The 12710-nt window shown below is 41.2% G+C and overlaps 1 protein-coding gene across 2 annotated transcripts in view; it reads right to left on the bottom strand.

Moving 5' to 3' along the window:
- Positions 1–12372, bottom strand: part of mapk4 (mitogen-activated protein kinase 4) — a 64346-nt gene extending 51974 nt beyond the window's left edge. Inside the window, exon 1 of one of the 2 annotated variants that reach the window (XM_034170492.1) lies at positions 12063–12372. The gene's annotated coding sequence lies outside the window, so the exon portion shown is untranslated. The remainder of the gene's footprint in view (positions 1–12062) is intronic. The other variant, XM_034170491.1, reaches the window with a different exon arrangement.
- Between the last annotated feature and the right edge of the window lie 338 nt (positions 12373–12710).

Below are 12710 nucleotides of genomic sequence, written 5' to 3'. Positions count from 1 at the left end.
CATAAAAGCTCAAAAGGAAAAAATAATATAGCACCTTCAACTGCACTACAGACTAAAACAGTTAAATGTGGTCTATTAAACATTAGGTCTCTCTCTTCTAAGTCCCTGTTAGTAAATGATATAATAATTGATCAACATATTGATTTATTCTGCCTTACAGAAACCTGGTTACAGCAGGATGAATATGTTAGTTTAAATGAGTCAACACCCCCGAGTCACACTAACTGCCAGAACGCTCGTAGCACGGGCCGAGGCGGAGGGTTAGCAGCAATCTTCCATTCCAGCTTATTAATTAATCAAAAACCCAGACAGAGCTTTAATTCATTTGAAAGCTTGACTCTTAGTCTTGTCCATGCAAATTGGAAGTCCCAAAAACCAGTTTTATTTGTTGTTATCTATTGTCCTCCTGGTCGTTACTGTGAGTTTCTCTGTGAATTTTCAGACCTTTTGTCTGACTTAGTGCTTAGCTCAGATAAGATAATTATAGTGGGCGATTTTAACATCCACACAGATGCTGAGAATGACAGCCTCAACACTGCATTTAATCTATTATTAGACTCAATTGGCTTTGCTCAAAAAGTAAATGAGTCCACCCACCACTTTAATCATATCTTAGATCTTGCTCTGACTTATGGTATGGAAATTGAAGACTTAACAGTATTCCCTGAAAACTCCCTTCTGTCTGATCATTTCTTAATAACATTTACATTTACTCTGATGGACTACCCAGCAGTGGGGAATAAGTTTCATTACACTAGAAGTCTTTCAGAAAGCGCTGTAACTAGGTTTAAGGATATGATTCCTTCATTATGTTCTCTAATGCCATATACCAGCACAGTGCAGAGTAGCTACCTAAACTCTGTAAGTGAGATAGAGTATCTCGTCAATAGTTTTACATCCTCATTGAAGACAACTTTGGATGCTGTAGCTCCTCTGAAAAAGAGAGCTTTAAATCAGAAGTGCCTGACTCCGTGGTATAACTCACAAACTCGCAGCTTAAAGCAGATAACCCGTAAGTTGGAGAGGAAATGGCGTCTCACTAATTTATAAGATCTTCACTTAGCCTGGAAAAAGAGTCTGTTGCTCTATAAAAAAGCCCTCCGTAAAGCTAGGACATCTTACTACTCATCACTAATTGAAGAAAATAAGAACAACCCCAGGTTTCTTTTCAGCACTGTAGCCAGGCTGACAAAGAGTCAGAGCTCTATTGAGCTGAGTATTCCTTTAAGTTTAACTAGTAATGACTTCATGACTTTCTTTGCTAATAAAACTTTAACTATTAGAGAAAAAATTACTCATAACCATCCCAAAGATGTATCGTTATCTTTGGCTGCTTTCAGTGATGCCGGTATTTGGTTAGACTCTTTCTCTCAGATTGTTCTGTCTGAGTTATTTTCATTAGTTACTTCATCCAAACCATCAACATGTCTATTAGACCCCATTCCTACCAGGCTGCTCAAGGAAGCCCTACCATTATTTAATGCTTCAATCTTAAATATGATCAATCTATCTTTATTAGTTGGCTATGTACCACAGGCTTTTAAGGTGGCAGTAATTAAACCATTACTTAAAAAGCCATCACTTGACCCAGCTATCTTAGCTAATTATAGGCCAATCTCCAACCTTCTTTTTCTCTCAAAAATTCTTGAAAGGGTAGTTGTAAAACAGCTAACTGATCATCTGCAGAGGAATGGTCTATTTGAAGAGTTTCAGTCAGGTTTTAGAATTCATCATAGTACAGAAACAGCATTAGTGAAGGTTACAAATGATCTTCTTATGGCCTCAGACAGTGGACTCATCTCTGTGCTTGTTCTGTTAGACCTCAGTGCTGCTTTTGATACTGTTGACCATAAAATTTTATTACAGAGATTAGAGCATGCCATAGGTATTAAAGGCACTGCGCTGCAGTGGTTTGAATCATATTTATCTAATAGATTACAATTTGTTCATGTAAATGGGGAATCTTCTTCACAGACTAAGGTTAATTATGGAGTTCCACAAGGTTCTGTGCTACAACCATTTTTATTCACTTTATACATGCTTCCCTTAGGCAGTATTATTAGACGGCATTGCTTAAATTTTCATTGTTACGCAGATGATACCCAGCTTTATCTATCCATGAAGCCAGAGGACACACACCAATTAGCTAAACTGCAGGATTGTCTTACAGACATAAAGACATGGATGACCTCTAATTTCCTGCTTTTAAACTCAGATAAACTGAAGTTATTGTACTTGGCCCCCACAAATCTTAGAAACATGGTGTCTAACCAGATCCTTACTCTGAATGGCATTACCCTGACCTCTAGTAATACTGTGAGAAATCTTGGAGTCATTTTGATCAGGATATGTCATTCAAAGCGCATATTAAACAATATGTAGGACTGCTTTTGCATTTACGCAATATCTCTAAAATTAGAAAGGTCTTGTCTCAGAGTGATGCTGAAAAACTAATTCATACATTTATTTCCTCTAGGCTGGACTATTGTAATTCATTATTATCAGGTTATCCTAAAAGTTCCCTGAAAAGCCTTCAGTTAATTCAAAATGCTGCAGCTAGAGTACTAACGGGGACTAGAAGGAGAGAGCATATCTCACCCATATTGGCCTCTCTTCATTGGCTTCCTGTTAATTCTAGAATAGAATTTAAAATTCTTCTTCTTACTTATAAGGTTTTGAATAATCAGGTCCCATCTTATCTTAGGGACCTCATAGTACCATATCACCCCAATAGGGCGCTTCGCTCTCAGACTGCAGGCTTACTTGTAGTTCCTAGGGTTTGTAAGAGTAGAATGGGAGGCAGAGCCCTCAGCTTTCAGGCTCCTCTCCTGTGGAACCAGCTCCCAATTCGGATCAGGGAGACAGACACCCTCTCTACTTTTAAGATTAGGCTTAAAACTTTCCTTTTTGCTAAAGCTTATAGTTAGGGCTGGATCAGGTGACCCTGAACCATCCCTTAGTTATGCTGCTATAGACGTAGACTGCTGGGGGGTTCCCATGATGCACTGTTTCTTTCTCTTTTTGCTCTGTATGCACCACTCTGCATTTAATCATTAGTGATTGATCTCTGCTCCCCTCCACAGCATGTCTTTTTCTTGGTTCTCTCCCTCAGCCCCAACCAGTCCCAGCAGAAGACTGCCCCTCCCTGAGCCTGGTTCTGCTGGAGGTTTCTTCCTGTTAAAAGGGAGTTTTTCCTTCCCACTGTCGCCAAGTGCTTGCTCACAGGGGGTCGTTTGACCGTTGGGGTTTTTACGTAATTATTGTATGGCCTTGCCTTACAATATAAAGCGCCTTGGGGCAACTGTTTGTTGTGATTTGGCGCTATATAAATAAAATTGATGATGAATTGATGATGATGACTGGCTGTTATCATTCTGTTCACTGTTCATTATTTAGTCTTAGTTTATACTGTCACCTCACCATTGTTTATTGCATTCACTTTTATATTTTGATCCATCTCACTCCGGTTACAGTTTTAAGATAATTGATTTCTTTGTTTACTGCCATCTTCTTAGTTCTGTCAGGTCTGGTTTATATATGATTCTGTTTTAGCTCTGTTCATTGTTCTATGTTTCTTTCACGCACGCCCAAATATGTTCCCACTCCATATCACTGCACCAGCCATTGTGTTTTTGTCTCACACTTTGTTTCTGTCTGCTTTGTATTTTCACTCACTCCCGCTCTCGCACTTGCTCACGTGTCTTTGTTACTTTCATCACTCCACTGTGTTTTCCTGCCTTCACTCTCTTGCACTTACCTTTGTCTTCCCTGGTCACGCCCCCTTCCAGAACCTTCCCTGACACGTGTCTTGTTCCACTAATTACATCACCAGTTATTTAAGCCCTCACAGTCCCTTGCTCGATTGTTGAATGATGTCACTTTCCAGCACTCACGCCCTTGCCTTGTTTTGCCTTGTATTCAGCCTGCCGGTATCTGACCTTGTTTTGCCCTCGACCTTGTACTTGTCTTTGCCTCTGATTACCTCCACGCCGTGTTTTTTGACCACAGCCTGTTTTTTGGACCAAGCCTCAGCCTCACGTTTGTCTGTACCTTTGCCGTCGCTACTGGACCTCCTGTGTACCGAATCCCAGCTTGTAATTATTAAACCTTTTTCTTTCACCAGTCTGTGAGAGTTTTGCATTTGTGTCCTGCTCGGTTTGTGCCATGCCTGACATCTTTGAGGCAAATGTTCATTTTGAGGATGCACTGCTGCTTTTCAGTGTCCTTGGACAAGATGTATCTCTTTGCAATGTCACAGACATGCATGAAGCTAAAAAATACAATACTGAAGAGCAAAATTAATGCAAAAGAAAAAAAACAAAAAAAACCCCAAAAATGAACACTTTTCAATTTTATACATTTTTGAAGGAACAATTTTTAACTCAAACAAACTGAAAACCTGACAGAGCAGAATTCATTGCCCTCTGGTGTGGGTGGTAGAGCTATGTGAAGATGGAGCAAGAATGAATATCAGTGCAAGGAAATTAAAAAGCTTGTCCATAGATGTGCTGCTGCTGTTGTAGGGAATGAAGCCATGGCTGAGGGAAGAGGATTGGGATGGGGGGGCTATAGTGCCAACAAGAATGTGTGTGATGTGCACTGAGCAGGTTTGAGTCTGAAGCAACTGGAATCAGAATCTGCACCTCCAAATCTGAGCCCATGGCCCTCTGTCAGAAAAGGGTGGACTGTCCCCTCTTGGTCAGGGGAGAAATATTGCTCCAAGTGGAAGAGTTGAAGTATCTTGTTCATGAGTGGGGGTAAGATACAATCGATTGGGGCAGAATCTGATGTTGTACAGATGCTGTACCAGGCTGTACCAGTGACTCCAACACATACGAACGTCTGAAGAGAGACCCCACGAGCGGCTATAAGAAGAAAATCATTAGCTACCTCCAAAACCTGGAGAAAGAGGGACTCATCGACAGGCAGACATACTACAGACTGTACCCTGGGGACGCCACTCCGTGCATCTATGGACTGCCCAAAATCCACAAACAGGACGTGCCACTCAGGCCTATTGTATGTAGCACAGATTCCATCATGTACAATTTGGCCAAGTACCTCAAGTGGATTTTGGCTCCTCTAGTGGGTAACTCAGACCAACATGTGGAGAACACACAAGATTTTGTGAACAAGATCAAGGACCTACAGCTGGAGGCAGATGAAACTATGGTGTCATTTGATGTGACATCGTTGTTCACCTGCATCCCCACTGCTGAGGCCATCTCAGCTGTGAGGCAGAGACTGCTGGAGGATGTGTCTCTACTTGAAAGGACCAAATTCACACCAGACCACATCTGCCAACTCTTGGAGATCTGTCTCAACACCACGTATTTCCTGTTTAGGGGGAATTACTACAGACAGATTCATGGTTGTGCGATGGGATCTCCGGTATCCCCCATTGTGGCCAATCTGTACATGGAGCGAGTGGAGAAGACAGCCTTGACGTCTTTCACGGGCATCTCTCCCAGTCACTGGTTCAGATATGTTGATGACACATGGGTTAAAATCAAACAACAGCAAGTTGAGGACTTTACAGAACACATCAACTCGGTGGACGCCAATATCAAGTTCACACGTGAGGATGCCAGAAACAACCATTTAGCCTTCTTGGACTGTGATGTTACGATTGGAGAGAACAGGCAGCTCCAGATTGGGGTTTACAGAAAACCAACTCACACTGACCAATATCTGCTCCTTGGCTCAAACCACCCCCTTTAACACAAGCTCGGGGTGATCAGGATGCTTCAACACAGAGCCCTACAGGTGCCCACAACTGCAGAGGGAAGGGCTAAAGAACAACAACGTGTTCGGAAAGCCCTCACAGTATGTGGGTACCCACGATGGTCCCTAGACAAATTGCAGAAGTCCCAGAGAACAAAGAGACCAGATAGACAGGAGACGGAGACAAGAAGAAGAGGAGTGTCTCTCCCTTATTTAGCAGGAGTAGGGGAAAAACTACAGAGGATCTTCAGAGAGCACAAAATCCCAGTTTACTTTAAACCGGTTAACACCTTGAGATAGAAATTAGTTCACCCTAAGGACATGATCCCTAGTTACAAACAGAGCAATGTAGTGTATTCTATCAGATGTCAGGAAAACTGTAACGAACACTACATAGGTGAAACGAAGCAACCTTTACACAAAAGGCTATACCAGCACCGCAGAGAGGGCGCCAGTGGACCTCAGTCTGCGGTTCATCTCCACCTTAAAGACACTAACCACATGTTTGAGGACAAGGAAGTTAAAATATTAGCCAGAGAGAAGAAATGGTTTGAGAGAGGGGTCAAGGAGGCATTCTTTGTGAAACGTTTGAAACCCAGCCTTAACCAGGGAGGGGGTCTGAGACACACTTTATCCCCTGTTTACAATGGGGTACTCAGGTCAAAGCAGTTTCAGTCTTTTGTTCATGGTAATGAGTCATTCACATCATCAAGGGAGCCATCAGAAAGGCATCCATCCCATCATTAGAGGGACAGCTGTCCTGTCATTAGGTGTGCTAACTAGAGCACAATAGTTGCTAATTAGAGCTATTGTTTTGTCACTAGCCTATAGCAGTCTGCCTCTCAGTAGGAGGGGTCTGGTTAGGTTTAAAACTCCAGCTTTTGTTGGCTTCTGTTTTATTCTTCTCTACAAGAGTCAAACAGAAGTCAGACTTCCAGAGCAAGAATTTTAGCTGAGGAAGCTTCTGCGATTTGAAGCGAAACATCCTCGCGTCAAGCAACCCAGTCCAGTCAAAGATTCAAGCTTCTCTACTATATACCAGGCTGTCGTAGAGAAGAAAGAGCTGAACCAAGAGGAGAGTCTCAATTTACCAGTTGATTCACGCTCCTATATTCACCTATGGTCATGAGCTTTGGGTAATGACCTAAAGAACAATGTACAAGATAGAAGCAGCAGAAATTAGATTCCTCTGTTGGGTATCTGGGCTTACACTCAGGGTGAGAGGGTGACAGTGTACACGGATGCTTAGGAGAAAAAAAAGACAGCAATGTGATTCATCTATAATACTCAAGACAGCAAAAGTTACCCCGAACGCCGTAGGGGATAGGAAAACTAAGGGGGGGTTCCTGGAGGGATGGCCCCCCCAGGAAATTTTGAGAATATAAGTGCCCTGTGGTGCATTCTGGTGCATTCTTTGGACTAATTTGAACCTGAAACAGCTGTTAAATTTCTCTTGTGATCTGCAGTATGGCACAACATGTGGTGTTGGAATGCATGTTGTGCATCCTGTAGGAGCATGTACAGAATATAACAACACAATAGTTTACAAATATAGCTAAATCTTAATGAAAACTTTATTTAGTTTGTTTTTGATTGGGCTCAAAGACAAGGCTATTAAAAATCATAGCTCTCAACTAACATTTAATAAATAACTTCATAACTGCTTTCAGACTAGGTAAAGAGATATCATATCATAATATCATATAATACTGAAGCCACTCCATTACTATTAGTCATTCAATAATGCACAACAATAAAATGTTAAATTTGTTTAAATTATCCATCTCAGTCTGAGCCCAAACACCTCTAAGAATCTGAACCTGAATTTTTATTTTATTTTATTGATTTTTAATTTATTTACTGATTTTCTTTTTCAACAGAGGTTTACCCCCCCCCCCCCCCCCCGTGTGTAATTTTTCACATTTTTCAATACAACATGTATTTCTCATGGAAAGAGGCTACATAGGAACTATTTAAGCTTGTGTCAAAGATTCCATCAATTTGGCAGGCGAATTAACAGTTTAACAACCAAAAAAAAGACATGGCCACATACTAAAATGCGTGGTGGATGGTGCCATTGGTGGTAACAAACTTCAATGGTCACCGTGTTTTACTCCCTAAGCATTACATTTATCATACAACAATACCAAAATATCACAGAATTTACTGGTTTAATTTATATCAGCGTTAAATTATTGCCATACCTGTATTTATCTTGTGTAATACAGTGGTCCCTCGCTATAACGCGGTTCACCTTTCACGGCCTCGCTGTTTCGCGGATTGATTTTAGTCCAATTTTGCATGCTTTTTTTTAACAGTGCATTGTGTTCCGCGGCCTCATCAAGCAGCCGGTCTCAACACCATGAAGGGAGAGCACGCGCATTGTGTTCTGCGTGTCTGTTTATAAGAATCTTCTCGCCCAGAAGAAAAAAGAGCGCCAACAACTACCCATAACTGTGTTCTACACTCGGAAAAAGACACCTGCAGCGAGGTGTGAGTCAGTGGAAAAAGATGTGACAGCGCAGCGGCGCCAGGACGAAGAGGCGCGATCAGAGGAACTGTGACATACTGGTCAGTCACTATTAATAATTTCTTATGTGTCCAACCTCGTACTTTGATCGTTAAAATTAAATTCGTTAGTTCTAAAAGCCATCATAATTATTTATAGGAAAACGTTCTATTTTTATTTCTCAAACAAATGTTTGGGCCTGAAAACAGGTTGGTCTTATTTTTCTACTCAGGTTTGAACTTTGAGAGTGTTTACACATGAGAGAAAAGAGAGAAAATGTTCATGCCTGATTGAGAAAAGTGTATAAAGTGTGTAGTGAGGGGTTTTACAGCCTTAAAACATCTATAATAATTGTAAAAAATAACGCTGGCTACTTCGCGGATTTCGCATATCGCAGGCTATTTTTAGAACGTAACTCCCACGATAAACGAGGGACCACTGTATTGGAAATAAACGATCATGAGAAACTAACTGACGAGGTAGAAAATTTGTTGAATGATGCTATGAGATTTGGCGCGGGAAGCAGGCAGGAAATTGTCTGGAACATCGAGACATTGTTGTGCATTTGCCACCTCCACAAGAGCATACGGCAAAAAGCGATTCCGCGTGGAGAGTCGTTTTGACCAATGAGAATGCGTGTTGAGGTCTTTTCCGTATACCAAAATGGCGGCCTCCTTCTCTGGTAAACAAACCACTTTCTGATGATCGATTTCAAAGGAATTTGGGCATTTTACAGCAAAATATTAGTTCGTCGAATTGAAGAAATAGAAAATAGTGTTCCGCCATTTCTTTCAGACGGCAAGAATTTACAAAAAAAGACGGAAAACCGTCCAAAGACGGCGAATAAGCATCCATGTCTACAGGTCTAAAGCATGTAAACCACCTCAAAAACAAAACAATTCTAAAATGGAATAACCATATAACCACCTGTTTCTGTGAAGGCTCTCAGTTGTACAGGTGGTTTCCATAGCAGAGAAGCTTGAATCTTCGACTGGACTGGGTTGCTTGATGCGAGGACGTTTCACTTCAAATCGCAGAAGCTTCCTCAGCTAAAATACTTGCTCTGGTAGCGATTTGAAGTGAAACGTCCTCGCGTCAAGCAATCCAGTCCAGTCGAAGATTCAAGCTTCTCTACCATATAACCACCTGTTACCACCAGCATGTTAGCTTATTACCACCACCTGTTAATATGTATTACTAAACATATTTACCTGAAAAAAAGCTGAAATCCAAAATTACCCCCCAACACCACCCACACACAAAAAAAATTGAATTCTAGAAGCTCTGAAATGCAATCTCGGACTATTCCAGACAATAAACTGCAGTGAGTGCAGCATCCATTTTGGTGAGAAAAAAGACAACTTTCCTTATTCAAATTCACTCAAGTAATATTCTGCCCTTACTAAGAAGCAGCAGTTTTCTAGCTTGGCAGATAGTTCTGGAGGAAATCACTGAAGAAATTAACAAATTGAAAATATGGTTTGACAAACTGTCATTAAACTTACATAAAAAAGGGATGAAGTGGAGGTGTACGAGTCACTAGGTGTTCACAGAAAACATTTATTTCTACATTTATTTATGTTCATTGTTAGATGGTTTTATATTTTCTGTTGTATTTTTTATCAGGTTCTTTTTGTCTCTTTCTCTAAAATTGCATTGTAGCATTATTAGTTATTATTATTATTATTATTAATATCTAAACAACCCTGAAGGGGTTCTGTAATCGACGTAGCGACATGATCATTTTCCCGACAAACACCCCCAAAAACAACGGTCACTCTGAAGGACTGATAAGGGAACCAGTGGATCGAATCATTACATACCCGAAGAGAACCGGGTTTCGATACCCAACCTAAGCATTACATTTATCATACAACAATACCAAAATATCATAGAATTTACTTGTTTAAATGATATCAGCGTTAAATTATTGCCATACCTCTATTTATCTTGTGTAATATTGGAAATAAACGATGAGAAACTGACGAGGTAGAAAATTTGTTGAATGATGCTATGAGATTTAGCACGGGAAGCAGGCAGGAAATTGCCTGGAACTTCGAGACGTTGCACATTTACTACCTTCACAAGAGTGTTTACAAAAAGACAGAAAACCGTCCAAAGACAGCGAATAAGCATCCTTGAGGGTAAGAAGCTCAACCATCTGGTGGGGACTCGGAGTACAGTCGCTGCTTCTTTGCATTGAAAGGAGGCAGCTGATATGGTTTAGGCATCTGGTGAGGATGCCTCCTGCTGGTCTCCTTAGGGAGGTCTTCCAGGCACATCCACCTGGGAGGAGACTCGGGGGAAGACCCAGGACACACTGGAGGGATTATATTTCCTAGCTGGTGTGGGAACACCTTGGCATCCCTCAGGAAGAGTTACAGGACTTGACTGAGGATAGGGAAGTGTGGGATCAGCTGCTTGGACTACTGCCACCACCATAACCCAACCCAGATAAGCAGCAGAAAATGATTGAATGAATGACCCCTTTCAATGATTCTTTGGGATTGGATTTAAAATTGGAATGAACCTTCAGTGACATGACAAATCTGAAAATTTTCACTCTCCCTCTGAAAGCAAAAAAGGAAAATGTTTCCATGCTTTCATCCACCAGTCAATAGGTTCTGGATTAGGCATTCAGAAGTACTCATGTTTCTGTCACGTTATTTCTTAAATGCCTGCGCAGGTTCTCACAACTGTAAGTTGTGCTTTTCAAGAGAAAACCTTCCACGTCAAAAAAACAAAACAAAACATAAAACTCTAAAAATCTAAATTTTTATACATTAGTAATCAGAAGCCAAAGCTCTGCCTGCCAAAAAAAAAAAAAAAAAAGAATTTCTGACATTTTTAAATAATTATTTTTTTTAACTCAAATTTGGGTTTCAAGCAGGAAATGTAACAGAAGCCCTGAAATGCTCACATCATTTTGTCAAAAGCAGCTCAAATGTGTGGCAAGGACTTGACTCATTTGAGACGTTAACTTTTGCCAAAGTAATTGGCTGACAAGACAAAAATCAACTTGCAGTTGTGTCCCCTGCCCTTTATGGGCAATTTACTTGTATTTATATGAAGCTGTAAAAATAATAAAGGCAGTGTTCTCAGTGCACCTTTAGATCGCCGCTGGAGTACCTCAATCCATCCATCAATCCATGAAACACACACACACACATTATATATATATATATATATATATATATATATATATATATATATATATATATATATATATATATATATATATATATATCAACAGCCTGAGATAGACAGAAGGAGAGGGAGGTAGAGCTGTGCACAACTTTATAAATAATGCATAACCACTGGAGATGATTCTTGCTCTTCCGTGCATTTGTTCTCCACATTTCTTCGAGTCAAAACACACTCTGATCAAATCATTTCAGTCTCTTAATTTACCATATTGAAGGTTTTCTATAATGACTGCATGCTAAATAAAAACTGACGAGGAAGCTGTGCAAAAAAAAAAAATATGTTGATAACAATTTTGAAGGTGACAGCAGACGGGCAGAGGCGGCTCCACATCCTCTCGGTCGAGTGCAGCTGCCTTTGTGTTTGCTTTCTGACTTCCCAGCAGGCTTTGAGGCAGTTGGAGCAGATGGGGAGTCTGCGTCCCCACCGCGTGCATGCTGGCTCTGTGCAGCAGCTGCCTTTGTGTGCTTGCGTGTGTGCTTACTGTATTGCCCCTCCAACAACAACAACAACAACAACACAAAGCACTCAAAGGGGAGGGTAGGGGGATTACAGACACAACCTGCTATGTTGACGATCTTATCTCTGAGTGCAAGAAGGAGAACAACAAACAGGAGAGACTCACCGGAGCAGCCGCAGCCCGTCATCCTCCTCAGCAAACACATGCGGACAAAAGACCGGTTCGATGTGAGCCCTCAGAAGATGAGAAAGTGAAAGACGACCGTGGATCACTGTGTGGAGGAACAGAGGACCACCCGGGACCGGGCCGGGTATTGTTCTGCTGACTGTCAGCGTGAGTGCAGAGGAGGAGAAGGAGAAGGAGGAGGAAGAGAAGGAAGGGAGGGAGCAATCCGGAGCACTAACACTGCACCACAGATGATTAACTACTCATCACTCCCTCCCTCTGCTCTGAAGTTGTTCGGCTTGGTTCCAATGAGCAGAATCCTGCACAGAACAGCCTGGCGGCCAGCCTTTGTGACGGCATCATGAACGGATTATGAAAAGATTATGATTATTGTCATCTATCCTTCTGTCGATTTCATAATGAAGAGATGGCTTTGCATTTTCAGGGTGCAGGACTACTTTGTGTCCCTAGGGTGAATAAGAAATCTGCAGGTCACAGAGCTTTCTCTTATTGTGCCCCTGTTCTGTGGAATGATCTCCCTGCATCAATAAAACAGTCAGATTCTGTAGAGACATTCAAGTCCAGACTTAAAGTAGACCTGCACTGAAATAAATGCAGTCAGATCTTTGGACCAAAAAATTACTTATA

The sequence above is a fragment of the Thalassophryne amazonica genome, chromosome 5 (assembly GCF_902500255.1).
Source record: "Thalassophryne amazonica chromosome 5, fThaAma1.1, whole genome shotgun sequence".
Lineage (NCBI taxonomy): Eukaryota > Metazoa > Chordata > Actinopteri > Batrachoidiformes > Batrachoididae > Thalassophryne > Thalassophryne amazonica.
This window is presented reverse-complemented; position numbering and strand designations above follow the sequence as displayed.